Raw genomic sequence first — 18,364 nt, 5'->3', positions numbered from 1 at the left:
AAATTTCAAAATTTATTTTTAAATAATCAAAAAAAGTTAAATTAAGTTTTGGAGATGTCTTGTTGTTGCACCGTAAAAATATTTTTTTTTACTTTTAATGTATAAAATAATGTAATTAATATGAAAAAATTATTTTTTCCTCTAATATTGTATAAATTACCTGCATATTACATAATTATATACTAACAGGGGCATATTAAGAAACAATTTCAGTGGGGGGGGGGGGTTTACATGTGAAAAATATAATATTGAAATTCTTAAATTTGAAAATTTGAACTACTAAGTACCAAAACTACATATTTCAAGAAGAGGTTCTGTCTCCAAAACTTTCCCAAACAGGAGAGCAGTAAAAAAAAATTTGGAGGGAGGGAGTTTATACATAAAAAATAAATTTATGAGATTAAGTTCATATTATAATTTACTTTTTGTTCATCACTTAAAAATTTTTGAAAAATTGTATCTTGCTTGTTAAGAGATCGGTACCATGCCTCAATTAAATGACGTGGCAACATTTTTGCCGATGTTCCATGCATTTTTCGTAAGATTTTAATTTTTAATATTTCCTATGAACATTCGATTACTTGTGTGTGAGTTCCAATAGTTTACTGTTCTATGAACATAGCTTCTATTTTTTAAACAAGAATATGCTCCCCATTTGTTTGATATAATAATAGAACCCGGTAATATTTAATTTTCAATAATCGGAATTAAAGTTTCTCTGTCACGTTTTTCTACAACAAAAAACCTTCGTTCCAAATTATCTCCAATTTTGCTACATAATCCAAATACCCAAGTTCCTTCTAGTTTGCGACCATAATTTATGTTTGATTTTCTTGATCACTGTCAGAATTGGAGTCTGCCGAGTTATCTTGTACTTGTCCATGACGCCGATCACCTAGCAGCAGTCTTCCTCAGTTATACTTTCTTTTTCCTCTCAGTAAGAATTCATCAATTTGCACCTGTATGTTTTTTCATCTCATTTTTTGACGTTTTTCAAATAATGAACATCACACGTCCCTACACAAATTAAACCAGTCAACAATGGTTGCATTTGAACGACTCGTTAACTCAGAAACAGTTTTAATGGGTAAATCTTGTAACCAATAATAAATGAGTTCTAGTATTTGACCCAAGCTGAGATTTGAATTGCATCGAGCATTAAGATCAGTATATGTAAAAAATCCATTTGTTGATCGTATTGATTTATATGTCTGACATCCTTTTGTAATACATCGTATAGTGCTGATTTCTCGAAGTTCACCAGTAACTAATCGTTTTTTTCTAATGTAAATCTTTGTTTCATCGTGATATTTATGGCATAAATTAGTTTCGTTATTTTGTGATAATAGTTTATTCTTTTGTAAAAATTCTAACATGGTTTTTTCAAGAGAAATAATCGCATGCAATTCAACTGCTAACATTTTAAAATTTTAAACACACGCGATTTAAGATTAACATCTGAACATGTACTGACAATATTGTTGATAAAGTGACAAAATATCTATTGGTAAAAACTTCTAGTATAGTTATTATATATGATATTAATATAATAAAATTATAAAGATAAGCAAGTATCGGTTGTCCGTACTCCGTACCTATAATAATAATAATATAAATAATCGTTTTGGTAGATCACATACTAAACCCAGTAATACAGGTAGGTCACATACTAAACTCGATTTTCGATCGGTAGGTCACATACTAAACGAATACCCTAAGATCTTTTAAATCTTTGAGCTTAGCCAGTTTTATAGCTAATGGTCTAGTACAAATTTTTTATGATGGCAGTGGAAGACTTAATTGGTTATTTGTTTTTTGAAGAATGAAATTTTCTTTAGCTGTTGAATTTACTGAGATACTAGCATAAAGTCCTTCATCTGTATATTCCGTGTAACGATCACTTAAAATAGAAAATTTAACTTTGTTTCTATTAGTTACATTTTTTTTAAATAAGTTTTTAGTGTGACCTGCATAATTTAATATCATATCTTGATGTACTGGAACAACAGAAATTTTTTTACAAGTAGTTGTTGTAAGACTTTTATACTCTTCAGGTAAAATCACGCTTTCAAGTTTTCTTCTGTTTTTTTCTATTAACCTAAATGCCTGGTCACAAGGAAGGAAACTATGATCAGGTTCAGGATAACGGTGAATAATTTTTTTTAACCCAAATAAGTTTCTTATTGCTAATGTATATAAATATTGCACAAGGGCATAATTTTTATTTTGAGCACTGCAGTTGTCTGTAAAAATTAATACAGTTTCAACTTGGCTGTCCAATATTTAAGAAAAATAGTGGTAAAGAAAACTTATGACTTCATTTTGACCTTTTCGTCCTGTCGCTTCATCGTACAGAAAAAAATATGATTTTACTGGTCTTCCTGAAGTTATGCAAAAATTATAAGCCCACAATTGCCGTATGTAGAACACATTTTCTATTACATTTACAAGAAGGACCTGTAACTCGAGCAATAACATGTTTTCCACGTAAACTAATGTGTGAAAGCCTTTGTGTCTTTGCATTTTTCGATACATTGCGTCCCCATTTATTTATTTGTCGAATTTTTTTTTTTACTTTTACGTACCTCACTGTCACTTTGTTCTTCGTCGGAATCTTCAATAACTTGTATATTATCATTATATTCCATATTCACATTACTATTATTACAGTCAGTCGATATTGATGGTCGATTGATCATTAAATTTTCATAATATATCGTGCTTTCAAATTCAGAAACCTGAATCGGCGAATTAGGATTATAATCAGAATCGTTAAACCAATCATCAATACTCAAACCACTTGAACTTTTATCACTCATGACTAAATTTATATGTATTTTATAATAAATAAAATAAAACTAAAAGTAAGATCACAGTCAAAAAATATATATAGGTATTATAATTAAAGTAATAAAATAATAAAACTAACAAATAACAATTAACAATATTTAATATTTTGTGATAATATTCCTACATCATATAAGGATGATATGGAAAAAATTGATAAACACATTTTTATACAGTAGTAACTACCATTATATGGTGCAACAACAAGACATCTCTGGTGATGTCTGGTTGTTGCACCGTAACAAAAATCAAACATCTCTATTAGTACAATAACTTTGTATTTAATGATCGGATTTGTCTGATTGTTACACCAATCGATGTAAAATATTTTATTTTAATAATAAAAACTGAAAAAACGATTTTACCAAAAAATGTAGATGTCTTGTGGTTGCTCTGTGGTCTTCAATTATTAATAACAGCTATCGTAGTCGTAATCAATAATGAGAAACAACGAGACAATGACCAATGGAGCTAATATAACTGTAATATAACTAATATAACTATAACCCATATAACTTGTCAGTTTTTAAATATCAATTGACGTTTATGTGATTTTGTGACCTGTGTTTCATATGTTTTTGAAGATTTTTTATTTTATTATGAATTCGAAAAAAAAATGTGATACTACCAATGAAAGTGACAAAAAAAGATCAAAGACGTTTTACACTACAGGTCAATCATGTCAAAACACATCACATTTTTTTAAAAATTCAGCAGATAATGAAAATATAAATTTAAAAACACATTCAGTAAGTGTCTTTACAAATTACTTAAAACTGAATAATTTCCAATGAGATTTAAGTTTTTGGGCATTAAAATCCTAGCCCTAGTTATAAATTATTATTTATTTTATATTTTATAGTACTCTGTCAGTTATAAATTTAAGTATGATCATGGGTGCCCATAAGTAAAACTTTAAAAGGGTGCCAATTTTTGTTTTTCAAATTATGAGCTATATATTCTCAAAAAGGTAATACTTATTCAATTTTATGTAAATATTATTTTTCAAGAGAATGGGAGGAAAGTGCACAATCTTGCCTTCCCAATGATCGTCCATTACTATGATTATACTTTGAGAACAAATTAAATAAAATTGTTAGACCTTCCCCCCCTTAAATAATTTCTAGTTACGCCACTGGCATAAATCAATGATTTTATTTTAGCAAGGGAAAATTAGATATTTATGTTTAGACTATTTGCTAGTTTGAGCAGTATGTATATTCTTTGGGATAGAAAATGTTTTATTGTGCTGTTTAAAAAGTTAAGTACATCATCAAGGAAACCATCGCATAGAAATAAAACTAAATACTATATCGATTTACAGTGTTTTTGAATTACATTCGTTTTTTTTTTCCATATTTACGTCATATACTGATATACTAGATTAGGTACTCGAACAACTGGATTATCTTTCAATAGGCTAACGACGTTTGATTTTTTTTTTTCTATCATGTTACCAAGAAAATTCGACTGTAAAAGGGAACCGTTCTCATTGAATTTGTATGATATTTTCGGTGCATTACGTTAAACCCTCGTGTATATAATATCACTCGCAACAACTGCAAGCTAAATTATCGCAATACCGTTTTTCCCCCGTGACATTTGCTAATACTTTTTCATGCACATCGATACCGAGAAAAAAAAATTGCTTAAAAAACCTATATATCTATGTGTGTGCATGTCTGCTTGTGCGTGTGTGTCTCTGTGTATACGTGTTAATCTGTGTGTCTATGTCTTTATGTGACTGTGTCTGTGTTTTCCTTATTTGAAATCCTAAATACACCGTATTTCAGGAAGCGATCAAATTCTTTCTATATATTATAATATATATATATATATATATTTTATACACAACTTATCCTGAACACGTACAAAACGAGTCTTTTAAGCGATATTGCATAGAAGCTTATTACTAAGTGTGCGCTATTCGATATGTAACAACAGTGCATTTATTTGCTTGATGACGATCTCGTCCGGATACAGAAAATTAACTCGCGAAAACGAGCGATGAACGCGTCGACGATATCGAACCACATTGTTGATCCACGAATCCACGGAGATCGGCCCGAAACGCGTTGCGTAAACGCGCGTTCGCCGAAAATACGTGACGTACGCTTTCGTCGGCTATCGGAGAAAACACCGGACAACGAACCGCTGACGGGTCACGAAAAAACAGAAAAACAATACTTATGATAAACAAAACTGCGGTTGTGCTGCGAACGCTTGTTTTTCGCGTTACGTTTTTAGTTTTTTCGGTACGTTGTGAATTCCATTTGTCGACAACATGTTATTATTGTCGTGCGTATCATCACGGACGGCTGAAAAAAACGTTGAAAACTTCTTTTGGTCGAAATAGAAACCGGTTGTATAGCACGGCTGTTTATATGTTGTTTTAAATTGTTTTCGTTTCGTTGAAACTTTCGTATCGCGGTGGGTACTATCGAGAAAATCGCAACGATGATTACAAACCGACCGAAATTAATTTTTTTTTTCTCACTTTCCGGCCATGAAAAATGTTGTATAAAAAGCACACGCGTACACAAGGCTGTCCGCAGGGGTGAGGCTCCCCCTCTAATTAAGATAATACCTAATTTTTATTGCATTTATTTGCATTTTATTTAGCAGTCTTGGAGGGTGATAAGAAGGACTGATAACTGATAAGTTGACACAAAATTGTTCGTCAGTTTTCAATATCATTAGGTATTCGGTATTTGGTTTATTTGTTTTAATCATGGTTGTAGATTCATATCATATCAACTCTATGGGCCATATACAATTATTGTGGTTTTAATTGATAAAGTCATAGTGATGACCACGGTTAGCCATGGTGATGACTGTTTTATCACAGAATAGATTAAATTTAATCTATGATGTGGTTTTATACTTTTATGATAATATTGTTGTTATTTTTTTAAAAAGTCAACAATCTGACATTGTTGAAGATACAATTAAGCTTTTCTGCATGGAACCACGGCGTGTTCAATTTTTATTTGACGATAATGATTAATGAGTCATAATTATTTATTATTAATTATTTTTTTCATTTTGTATTATACAGGCTTCTTTATAACAACAACATAATATTATATATTTATATATATATGTATATATATATATGTATATACTTACTATATTATAGTAAATAAATAATTTTTTTTTACGATGTGATAAAAAACAGAATTTATGGTAAGTGTATTATTTTTTCGCTGCTACCATTCTAGTGAAACCCTGCACTATTCAACGCGTCAAAACAATTAGACCAAATAGATGTGAAATTTATAATATTCGTTAATCAGCGGTTTCGGCTGAATGTTTGTTGAACGCGAAATACCAAACTTTCCGGGAAACTTACATCGGATAATTTCAGTGAGAACAAGATGCGTAGGTATGTGCGATATGCTTATCGTTTTATCACACGTCCACATGACGATTTCCCGGTCGATTTTTACGGAGTCTGGAAGTATGAGAATACATTTTTATAAATGAGAAAATCAAACAAATCCAATTCGCGTACATTCCTTTAATAATCAATTTTATTAACGGTTGACGAACGTTTGTAATTTTAATCCAAACCGGTATTTATTTCAGAAAATGTCAATGTATAAAAAGTACATGGAATTGATTACCGGCACAATACGTTTTTGTTTATAATTTTTAAAAGTTTAAAATAGTGCAGTGAACTTTGGTCGAGACATGTTCCGCTCTTCCGAATTTAAAATTATTATAAATAATAAAGCACGGTGTTCAACAGTCGATGCTTTGTTAATGTAAACGTGTGTACGTCATATGCTCAAGTTCTATGAAAAATATGATGGCCCAGGATAAAAAAGGAAAATGATTACAGTTTTAAGAACGTGTAAAATCTTATAATCCCAGATATAAATTAATGTTTTTTTCAAATATTGTTTTATAATTTATATTTGAATTACAGAAATGAGAATAAAATTTTGATTAAAAATATTAGCTTAGTACCTACGTCGCTGTATAATAATTCGGACCTTTTTTTTACCGTGTACTGTCAGAAATTGTTATTTTATTAACTAAAATGTTACATTAAAACCAAATACTAATACACTTTCGTGTACATCGGAATATCAATTATAAATATAGGACCGCATAGTGACTGATTATGATCATAATGTACTCCTACCTTAGATTTATATCATCACGTCCATACGTAGAATATGTGTTACAGTTCGTTGTGACTCAAAGTTGGCTTTTTCTTGAAATCCCCATTCTTGTCGCTTCAAAAGGTGGGATTGGCCTCATTGCAAAGTTCTCAAGCTACGGGAGTTCCGTCCTTCAAACGAGATCCGTCCATGTCACGTGAAGTCTTCAACGTCAAAGTGCGACATGAATTTGTATAACATTATGATATATGCGAGATTATGTACACCGTTGATTATAAATACTAGTATTACGTACACATCGTACCGCATATTATTTCCTTTCAGAACCCGAATGGTTTATCCAACTGCGTTGTATCAATACCGAGACATGATCTATACGAAAATGATTTGTACAATAAGGTTGATACTTTTACATGACATAAATTTAAATCGATGGAAATCGGTGTGTGTTTTAATTTAAGTCGCTTTGGTTTTGAATTGTATTAGTATAGACACTGATTTCATATCGTGAGTTGATTATCGTTGACTACGATTATATAACTTTGCCATTATGCTATAGAAAAATAATATCTTTAATAAAAACTAATACATTACGAAACAAAACAATTTTCCGAATAAATGCATGCCGATATCAAATCCGGCGTTTTTAAATAAACTCCAGTTATGATATTAGTCGTTTTAAATTCACATCATAGTGAATTTATATTACTGTTGAAAATTTAATATCCATGCATTTTAATTTTGTCGATATTTATATTAACTACCAAATAAATATTGGATACGACATAATCGACTTTTAAAGTTCTAAATCAAAATTAGCTCGATCATGCGTTACAAGGAATGTTACTACTGCGACTAACCAAACGAATGCAACTATCATACCTCCGGAACGATCAGTAGTTATAATTTTCCATTTAGATATCCACTCTACGGAAAGCGTTTATCATATTTTATAAAACTGTCTTATTACATTACTCTTCATACCAAAAAATTATTTCGAACAGTTATCTTTCATAAGTCATTTACTAATTTCGGACGAATTATCATTGTAGCGTGGATTAAATGAATTAGTTTTTGATTACATTTTGATAGAACTTGTGTTACCTTTTCTCTCGTCGGTATTATTGTAACATGAAATATTATGCAGAATAATCAACAATATTGTATACAATATAAATATTTAAACAAAACAGTATAAATAATTGTTTACAAACCAATTGTTATAACTGCGTGTACATAATACAAATCAAAATTGCATAATGTTATTTTGTTCGCAGTTTTAAATTAGTTTATAAAAATATTTTTCTACAGTCGACTATCTTTATTATATTCATATTTATGTGTTTAAATATTGATATTTCTCTTTTTAGATACATTTTTAATTTTAAATTATTAAACTATTTCATATTTTAAAACATTTATTTAGTTTATGTACTTGTATAACATATTAACTTAATGTAAAAATCGTTAGCTTTTTAACTGCAATTCTCACATGGTTATAAAACTCGGCCGTCTTACATTATAAAATGTAGATATTATTTTTTGTTAATTCGAGAAAATGAAACAACGTTTGTATCTCCTACTGGATACTTCTCAGGAGCACAATTCCCATAAAATGCATGTCCATTCTAAATCCTACGAATAAATATAAACTTAAAATGGTACTAAAAAAGTTCATGTGAGGTCTGTATACTTCACCGAATTCGACTGGATTGAATATTTGAACTGAATAACTTTTAAGTAACATAGAGTAAAGTATTATGGAATGAGTAGTACAACCATAAACAACTATAATATTTGCTTGAATAATTTCAAAATACATTATAAAGTAGTTTTAGAGCGTATAACACGCAACAACTTATAATAAATTCGTTAAGGTACTTATGAAACATTTGAAATTTCCACCCTTAATTAGTAATTATTTTGTTAATTCTCTGAGAACGCAGCAATTGATATTTACCAGAAGCGGTTTTACGGAGGGGGAGGTCCAGGGGTCTGGAACCCCCCAGAACCCAAATTTAAGCTGTGATACATTTTTCGTTCGTGGCGTTCGGGTTTTGACTAGCTATTTATATGCGGATATACACTGGTGATTTCATCATTATTATTCCGTATATTTGAATGTTTGCCACAGCTTTTTATGTATTTATATTTCTCTGAAATTGTGACATTTACGATATCTATTATTTGTGATAATAATAGCGTTCGGCCGATCGAAGAATGCACATTAGCGGATTAGCGCAGCAATATACTGACAATCATTTTTCACTTTTTAACCGATCGCGACGCGCCCGTTGAACGTATAAATAGTAAATTTGTAATCTTGTATAAATAAGTTACTAATTACTATTTACGTTTATTCACAAATATTCTTTTAATCTATGGACTAAGATTACCATTCAATTTGAATCAAACTTGAAAAGTATTTAAAATTCAGATTAGTAAAATTTATAATAACAATTTTAAATTGTTTTGCTTTTTGATTTACAAAGTGTTTATCTATATTATTTGATTCATAAAAATTTGTAGTTAATTTTAATTTTAATCAAAGTAAATTATTTTGTATCGCGAATGTAATTTTTAATGTTTTTTAATATTAATTATTTTCACCCAGGCCAGTCAGCGATTTTAAAACTTTCGGTCATCTTTCACCAAAAATTAATACTTATAATAAAGTACATTTTTTTTATCGAAATATTATTATTTTTCCTACCAGTTACCACAGTAAATATTGAATATTATTAATGGGTTATACTTTATTTGTATATATATTAAAAGATAATGTTAAGAAACCCCCTCAGAAAAAATAAAAAAAACCGCCACTGATACTTACATATTTAAAACAGTAATTGAATAAATAATACGTGACATATATGTAGTAATAATATAGTAAATATAGTGCTCAATAGTTTTTTGTCTTAATTTCTAATAACAAATATAACTTGAAAAAAAAAAAATTGTGTTGTAATTTAATTAAATTTCGAATTGGTACATTTAAAATTTAGGAAATGTGTTATCAGAAGTAAGTCTGATCCATTTTATTATTTAAAAATATTACATATATCTGATTTCATATTGCATATAACTTTTTTTTTTTTTTTTTTTTAATGAGAATAATTCAGAAAAAATAATATATGTATTATTTATTGAGATAAAAAAAAAAAAAACTATAAGTATTTTAATTTATAATTAAATTGGCATTTTCACGCATCATAAAATATAAAGGGCACATGTTAATTGTATTTTATTCAAAGTGAAATTAAAAAGAACAATTTGGCGTGGATACACACATATGTAAAAGCCAAGAGGAAAATCAATTTCAACGGACAGATTTATTTCTTTTTTTTTATAACAAAAGCTAACTCTCAAGGGGATGGAACATTGATGCTAAAAAAAATCCCCTTGCGTCCATCACCTATGGCTACTATCAAGGTCTTTTTGACTAAAAATGAAAACGCTATATGATATACGTACATATGTAGGTATAGGGAATTCCATAATCATTATTTTGTAACAACAATTATCAAAATGTTGACCTATTTATACCTATGGAACGTTTTAATGTCTTATTCAAATCTGTTTTTGATTAAATCCTCATTAATATTCATGATGAAAAAAAATACTAATATTTATTATAATATTTTATTTAGTGAAACTATTTACCTTTATAAGTTTCGAGTTTAAGTTTCGAGTTTAATAAGCGTTTTACATTATTGGTTCTTGGTTTAAATCTAATTATAATAACGACACTTAATTTGATTATATATCATAATAGAAAATCTTTGATTCGATTGATTTAGTTTTGATTAAAAGTATATTTAATGAAATTCAGGTTATTGTATTCCATTAAACTATAATTAATATACTGAGATGAATTGAATTGTAAGTATTTTTCTTTTTGGTCTTTAATAATGTTGATATTATTTATTATTATTTTTTTTTTTTAAATTATTATGAACTCGTTAATTATTATTTATTATATTATATTATATTATATTATAATAATATAATATAATATATATATTAATATAATTGTATACAATTTTAAGCAAAGCACTTCAATTAAACATTATTTTTAGTACATAAATTAGTTATAAAATTATATTTAATTCAAATAGTGCGTCAAATCATCGAATATTATTATTGATATTCATTCTAGCCGAACTTGACAAATACCTACCATCAATAATTTTTTACATTTTTAAATTTACGTTACTGTATACATTTAAGTAGAAAACTCTAATTATATCCGTTAACCGGAACCGAGAAAACATAATACTCAGTTTTAATCCGTTAATTGGGAAAACTAACTTCGGAAAAATGAACCCATTTTGAATCCCTGCGTTAAAGCCCATTTTATTACGTGTCATTGTGTTCAGTTGCAATAAAATACTATTGTTTCCAAACGATAACTATATTTATATATATTTGGTAATATTAATGAACTTCAGTTCATAGTACATCGGTATGGATTAAAATATATTTTCAAACGATCGAAATAATTGGCCCGTACGCGTTCTTACATACAGTTCAGAAAATTTGGAAAATAATAACTACTGTTAGTTACAAACCTATGATGTTTAAATCGATATTTTAAATTCTTAGAAAATCAAACGTGTATTAATTTAAAAATCTATGCACAAGTGTAAGTTATTGTGGTTTTATATTTATTTTATTTGAAAATATATTATTTCATTAAATATAAATGTTGTATTCAGCATTTGCACAGTACTCTACATCGTGTATTGACGTATTCGCGGGCAGGGGAAAGGCTTTTGACTGTTCGTACACATCGGTTCCCGTGTCGGTATAATATCAGTTTTTGTTTTCGCGAACATCGAGTATGAAAATTCGGTTTATGGTTGTCATTCGTTAAGAACCCGTACGCGCACTTCTTAGAGAAACGATAGTTTTTGCATCGGACTCTTGTTGGTGCTCAAACTCCGTGCTTAATATCGGACAGCCGTTACCTTTTTAATACCATCTTAACAATAGTATAATCGTTGCGAACACCGTTAAAAAAAGAAAACGTATTTTATGAAGGACAGCGTCTGTTATCATAACACCTTTATGTATAATAACAAAACGCGTGCATTGATATAGGCACATGTCAATTTTACGAGTAGGTCGGTCGGTCGAGAGCCGCGTCCGGAAGAAAGAAAGAAAAAAAAACATAACACTGAACGCAGTCGACTAGGAATTATTGTTACGAGGTTAATTATTGTTTTATTTACGTCCCCAGCGTTGACGAAATCGCATTTTTGTTTTTTGTTTTCGGTTCAAAGATATGTGACCGCGATAAGCGCCGGACAGTTGCCGTGCGCATATCTGCGTCGTTAACATATTACACCGTTCTATTATATTATACTGTATTATATATTTATGTGTTCGAAAACTATCAAAATACGTGAATTTTATGTGCATTTAATTCATGCGTTCGCGCACAAAACTGCTTAATATATACTCGAAAAAAACAAAAAAAAAAAAAAACATTTCGTGGACGAATGTAGATAATATACAATATTAGTATAAGACTGTTGTAAAACACGAAATAGGTCTAAGGTATATTTTTTTTGTTAAAAAGTACTCGACAAAAAACAATAAAACGACTACCGTTTTCTGCGAGCTCATGAAATATGCACAAAAACATTTTTATTTTATTTTATTTGTTTTTGTAAGAAGCTATTCGTATTCATATAAAATATATGTATTATAATAATTCACTAAGGAATAGTACTTCGTCAAAACGAAGTCATCATAAAATGATACATTCGAACGTTTTAAGAGCTATATATATAAAGGTCCAAATAAATTTCTTCAACTTTTATATTCAACTATAACTATACGAGGCCACCTTACAGAGTTATAAATCCATTTAATATTAAAATAATATTACCTCATGCTGGAATTAATACTTATAAAATTTAATATTTTTTATTATACAATAATAGCCAATTTTCGGACTAGTGAACAGGTGGATCGACCCAAAAAAGGTTTACCTGGTTATAAACATTTTATTTTATTTTTTCCCCTTCACAACACATAGGTACTTTATATCGAAAATACTAATTAAATAATTTCAAAATGTTTTATGCTAACTCGACCTGGCCTACTAATAATCTCGAAGAATGGTTTCAAAATCGTCCTTTGAACCAACGAAACTGAAATCCCAACATTTGCCTATTATTCTGCATATCTTTAATTAAATGAATAAGTTTCAAAATGAAAATGTTCAATATTACGCGCAAACCAACAGACAGAAGAAGAAGAAAAAGAACAAGTTTAGCAAGAAATAGCGAGCAACAAAACTTCGTTAAAATATTCTAAGGAAAAGCCGTTATTATCTTTTTATAATAATATATTACTCTCTTACAAACTCATGCGTCGCAGACGCGCATAACAGAAATAGTAGTTGGAAAACTAATATTGAACATCGTTATTCGAATTACTTTGAGCTAATAATGTATTCTATTACTTGAATTTTTGAACGGCGTTTTTAATAGTAAGGCGAAATTTCAATAGTTGCACTACATAATTTAGATAATAATCTGTAATCATCAATGAAGCGGTTCGTACACCGGTGCCAAGTATTTTGTGGTAAAAGATATTATATAAATACATTTTCGTTTACAAGCATTGAGTCTGAGATAATGGATTCATTTAGGAATTAACGTTTTCCGACCGCGCAGCGTTAGCGATATAACGAAATGACGAAGTACGTGTTGACCACGTACATGTCAACTTTTACAACGCGATTTTAAAGAAAAATTCAAACAGGTATTCTTTCTCGAACACACGTATGTTAAATGTTTTTGAAGGAAAACAAGAAAACCGAAAACTTATGACAGTATACGATCATAGGCGCAACTAGGTGCAAGGGCGTATTTGAGGGGGGAGGGCGAAGGGGGCATTCGCCCTCCCATGGCTCGTACTTTTTTTGAATATAATACATTGATTTATTTAAAAATTGTAATGTATAAATAATTAGGAATATAAATTACTAGTATATTATTATAATATGATAATATATTCAATAATATGTCAATTTGGTCACGGGTATCAATTTTTGTTTATCTTCTTATATCAAAACATTTTTGGTTGTGGTACGAATAGTGGTATTATCTTCCACGGATATTGCTATGGTTATAGACATTTACAACCATAACCGAAGTATTTATCATATAATATAATTTAAAGTAACACGTTTTTTACCACATATTTACTAGTTAGTCATTTTTTGGTGCATTTATGCATATTGTATATTCTTTTATTTATTTGAGCTGTATAATTAATAATTTTTTAATGATGTCCTTAATAATTTAACTCGCCTATTTTTGTTTTTACAACATAATATCGGTACTTTTTGTTGTGCGTAGGTATTTAGTAATTCTTTTGAACACAAATGCATGCATATTTGTGTATTTTATAGAGCTAAAAGCTCCTAACCCAAATAATAATCATAATTGACAATATTTGTTTCCATATTCTTTAACTTGCAAATATTGGCCAAAAATATATTTTTGTAAATTGAAAACATGGTTAAGATCAAAAATAGGCCAGCATAGACTAACAGGTTTGGTTGTGCTGCATGTACATAAGAATATTATTATATTCATTGATGAAACAATCAACAAATTTGCCAAAATGAAAAAAAGGAAATTTGGAATTTGTTATTTGACTACTTACCAACCTTATATTTTCTACTTAGATATTTGTTAAATTAAGTTACCTATCTTAATTGTTTTTTAATGTTTATAAAAAATAATTAATAGGTAGGTACTATTTCTACTATGATTGTTGTTTTTTTTTTTTATACAGTATTCAGACTGAAGGTACAATTTTAATATAAGAACTATTTGTGTTGTTATTATTAATACTTACTTATTTTTAATGCAGTAGGTTTTAAATATATTTATTAAATAAATATTTAATTCAATTGGGTACTTGTATTTTTATTTATTCACTCGAATGAAAAACAGGAGCATGAACTGTAGGTAATGAATCAGGGGCGTACTCAGAAATTTTTTCCAGGAATTTTGGGGGGTCCAAAATTTTTATTTTATCTGTTCTCTAATTATAATTATAGTTTAATTCAATACCAAAAAATTACTGTTAATAACTATAGTAATAGTCACAATAGTTATTCACACATCACACATATTCTTCACAAAGGTTTACTATAATAGCTAGGTACTATAATTGAAAAAAATAAAAATAAATTTTTATTTGGTAGTAAAATATTATAAAAAAGTACTAAGTAACTAACAATAATAAATAATATTAAAAAAGCAGTATAAATTAAACATGGTTTATACATTATTGGTATATTATATAATCTATAAACTTTGTATATTGAAGATAATGGGAAATTAAAATACACTATATACTATTTACTATTAAACCATTGAATATGTAAAAATTTCAATAGGGGGTCCGGACCCGAAATCCCCCCCTTTTGTACGCTCCTGTAATGAGCTATAAATTATTTTTAAGTTTGTATTGAAGAAAAATTAGATTCGCCCCCTCAACTCAAATACGTCCTTGACTAGGTGGGCGTAATAGGGTTTTTAGTACCCCTGTGTTCAAATATAGCACTCTTGTTTTTTATTTTCAGATTTGTATTATCTTTAGTAATTACAGTTAAATACTATTTTATTTTATTTTCAGCGATTTCAGCACTCCCAATATTTGGGCTCTAGTTGTATATGTGATACAGGAAACGAGGTACAACGTGATGCACCAGAGCACTGTAACATTTTTGTCTACGTACGCGGGCATTGCCCGAACTTTAAATATAGTCTATGTAACTTTTAATGATCCGTCAGAATTATAAATGGAAATGACTACACTTCCGAAATAATAAATTGTGACGAACGCATCGGGACCGCACGGTAAATAATATTTAAAAATCACCGAACAATATCACGTTGTGTATATTGTGATGCGGTGATGGTGCGGAAGTTTATCCATATCCGCTCGCAGCGAGGTCGTCGTCAGCGGTGGCTTCTTTAGTACACACTAGTGCTATGCATGGTCTGGTTTTAATCAGTCAGATCTAGTATGGTCCTAACATACAAAAATTACTGAATCGTTGGTTTGGTCTGGTTTAATAATTTTTTTGAGTAGTTCGGTCCGGTTAAAAAAAAATGAAATGAAAATCAGTCCGGTCCGGTCCCAATCATGGTACTTAAAATCTAAATACAGATATTGTTATGTAAACAAATAAAATGGAAATAAACCTACAACTTTAGGTATATATTTATTTATAAAGTCGGGCAGTCCGGTCCAGTGTAATACTAAACGCATCATATGGTACGGTCTGAGCTAATACAGAGTGAACCTTACGGACCGGTCTATAAAGGGTCCAAAATGTTTTAAGATTGGACCGACAGTCTGGTCCGGTTGGTAGCGAATTGGTTACGAATTATGCACATTTTCCTTCTCAATTTTACATGATTAGTACTGTCAACTTTAAAGTAGGCTTGATTAAAAAAATAAGTCAGCTTGTCATCACTTTAAATACAACTAATAAAATACAATAAATACAATTTAAAACAATTGATTCATAAATTTGAAGTTAACTTTCTTTAAATATTCAATTCTTGTAATCTTCTTATTAATGTAGTTAGTCGTACAATTTTCCAAATTCAGTAATCTATTATTCTATCTGTATTATATTTCTATACTTTATCTTATCGATATAATATGATCGATATATGATAATATATATTTAAAGCTTTTAAAATATAGTTTTTTTTCTCTATGCACTGGCCCGCTGAATTTTAATTTTTAATAGTGTAGATAAATTGTGTTAAAAATTAAAATTTTCACTATTTTACCAGTACACAAACGGAAACCAATTCGGCTATACCTAATGAAATACCTTTTTCAAACAGGAACCAATTCGGCCAAATAGGTACCAATTCCGCTACTCCCTCCTGTCCACGGTATACTTTATTAAATGTTATTTAATTACTGGTCCGGTCCGGTCTAAAAATAATATGAAGCCGTTGATTCAGTCCAATTTTGGTCTTTGATTAAAATTTTAGATCCGGTCCGACTTCAGTCCCTTGGTAAAATTTGAAGTCCGGTCTAGTCCTTAAAATAATGGACCGTGCAGAGCACTAGTACACACGAAAAATCCATTACGTTGGAATAACGGGTATGACTATAACTTAATACTCTGTTAAACACGACAAAAACACGATTTATGCGTTGTACACGTATTAAATAACGAGTGAAGTTGTGCGTAAGTGTTTCGAAAACCACCTGTATAGGACATTGTAAAAGGCACTGTAAGTCGATTAAGTGATTAATTTCCTAATATCGGTATTTGCAGTCGGTGAATTGTTATTTTCCATCTGTGTAAGTGTATGTTTGACGAATAAAATTAAAAAAAAACTAAGTCCATTCGTCAATTGGTGAATATCCGATTATAAATTATGTGTACGTATAATAATATTTTTAAACGGCCGTAGACCACGTTTATAGTTACAGGCTGCGGCAGACTTAATGTCAAATTGTAAAACTAGAATTATTACATAAATAGCAATGTAAGCTAATATTTCGAATATTAGGAGGGAAGGATTACAGCCAAAATCGTATAATAGTCGTTGATTAATCTTTTTCTAATTCATGGATATTATATTAAAATATTATCACAACACTATCGGTTATTTGAACGCTACCAATAACATATAAAAACTATATTGACACGTCGTCACTTGCAGCTTTTTATAAAAATAATAATCTATCCGATAGTACTTTCTTATGCCGAAATATACATTATTCTAAAACTATTAAATAATATGTTTTAAAAATCATTTCCGGGTACAAGATAAAACATAAAATAAAATCGAAAGCACGAGATCATCGTCGGCAAAAGGTTAGTTAATTTATACCCCTGGTATTTATGGTACAAAAATCATCATCGAAGTAATTATTATTTGCTCGCGGCAAAATTTGCACTGCATCAATCTATCCGTTTGATATAAATTCGTGGATGGAAGAGTATGTTTATTAATTCGTCGAAAAGATAATAATATTTTTTTAATTTTCGAGGGAAACAAAAAATAGTAAATTAATAACAAGATCATACTATACGTGACCGAAACCTTCGTTCCTACGGGTCAGTGGACTGCCGACCGACACGCGTAAAATTGGTGGGGGAAAAGGAAAGAACAAAAAATAGAAAAATCCGAAAACATCTACGTCTTGTGGTCGCTCGCGAACGTAGAACGATAATATGCGTATGTGTACGTATAAATATGTGTATCGATTCGCCTGGGGTAGACACGCTGTCGTCGTAGTTCGATCGCCGTTCCCGCAACGACTTGTTGCTCCGCCGCCGCTACTGCTGCGACGTCATGTGGTTGCCGCCGTCGCGT

The 18,364-nt window shown here is 29.7% G+C and overlaps 1 pseudogene; it reads right to left on the bottom strand.

Moving 5' to 3' along the window:
• Positions 1-493: 493 nt before the first annotated feature.
• LOC112683197 lies at positions 494-1,055 on the bottom strand (annotated as a pseudogene).
• Between the last annotated feature and the right edge of the window lie 17,309 nt (positions 1,056-18,364).

This window comes from Sipha flava, unplaced genomic scaffold (assembly GCF_003268045.1).
Source record: "Sipha flava isolate LNK unplaced genomic scaffold, YSA_version1 222_pilon_pilon, whole genome shotgun sequence".
NCBI lineage: Eukaryota > Metazoa > Arthropoda > Insecta > Hemiptera > Aphididae > Sipha > Sipha flava.
This window is presented reverse-complemented; position numbering and strand designations above follow the sequence as displayed.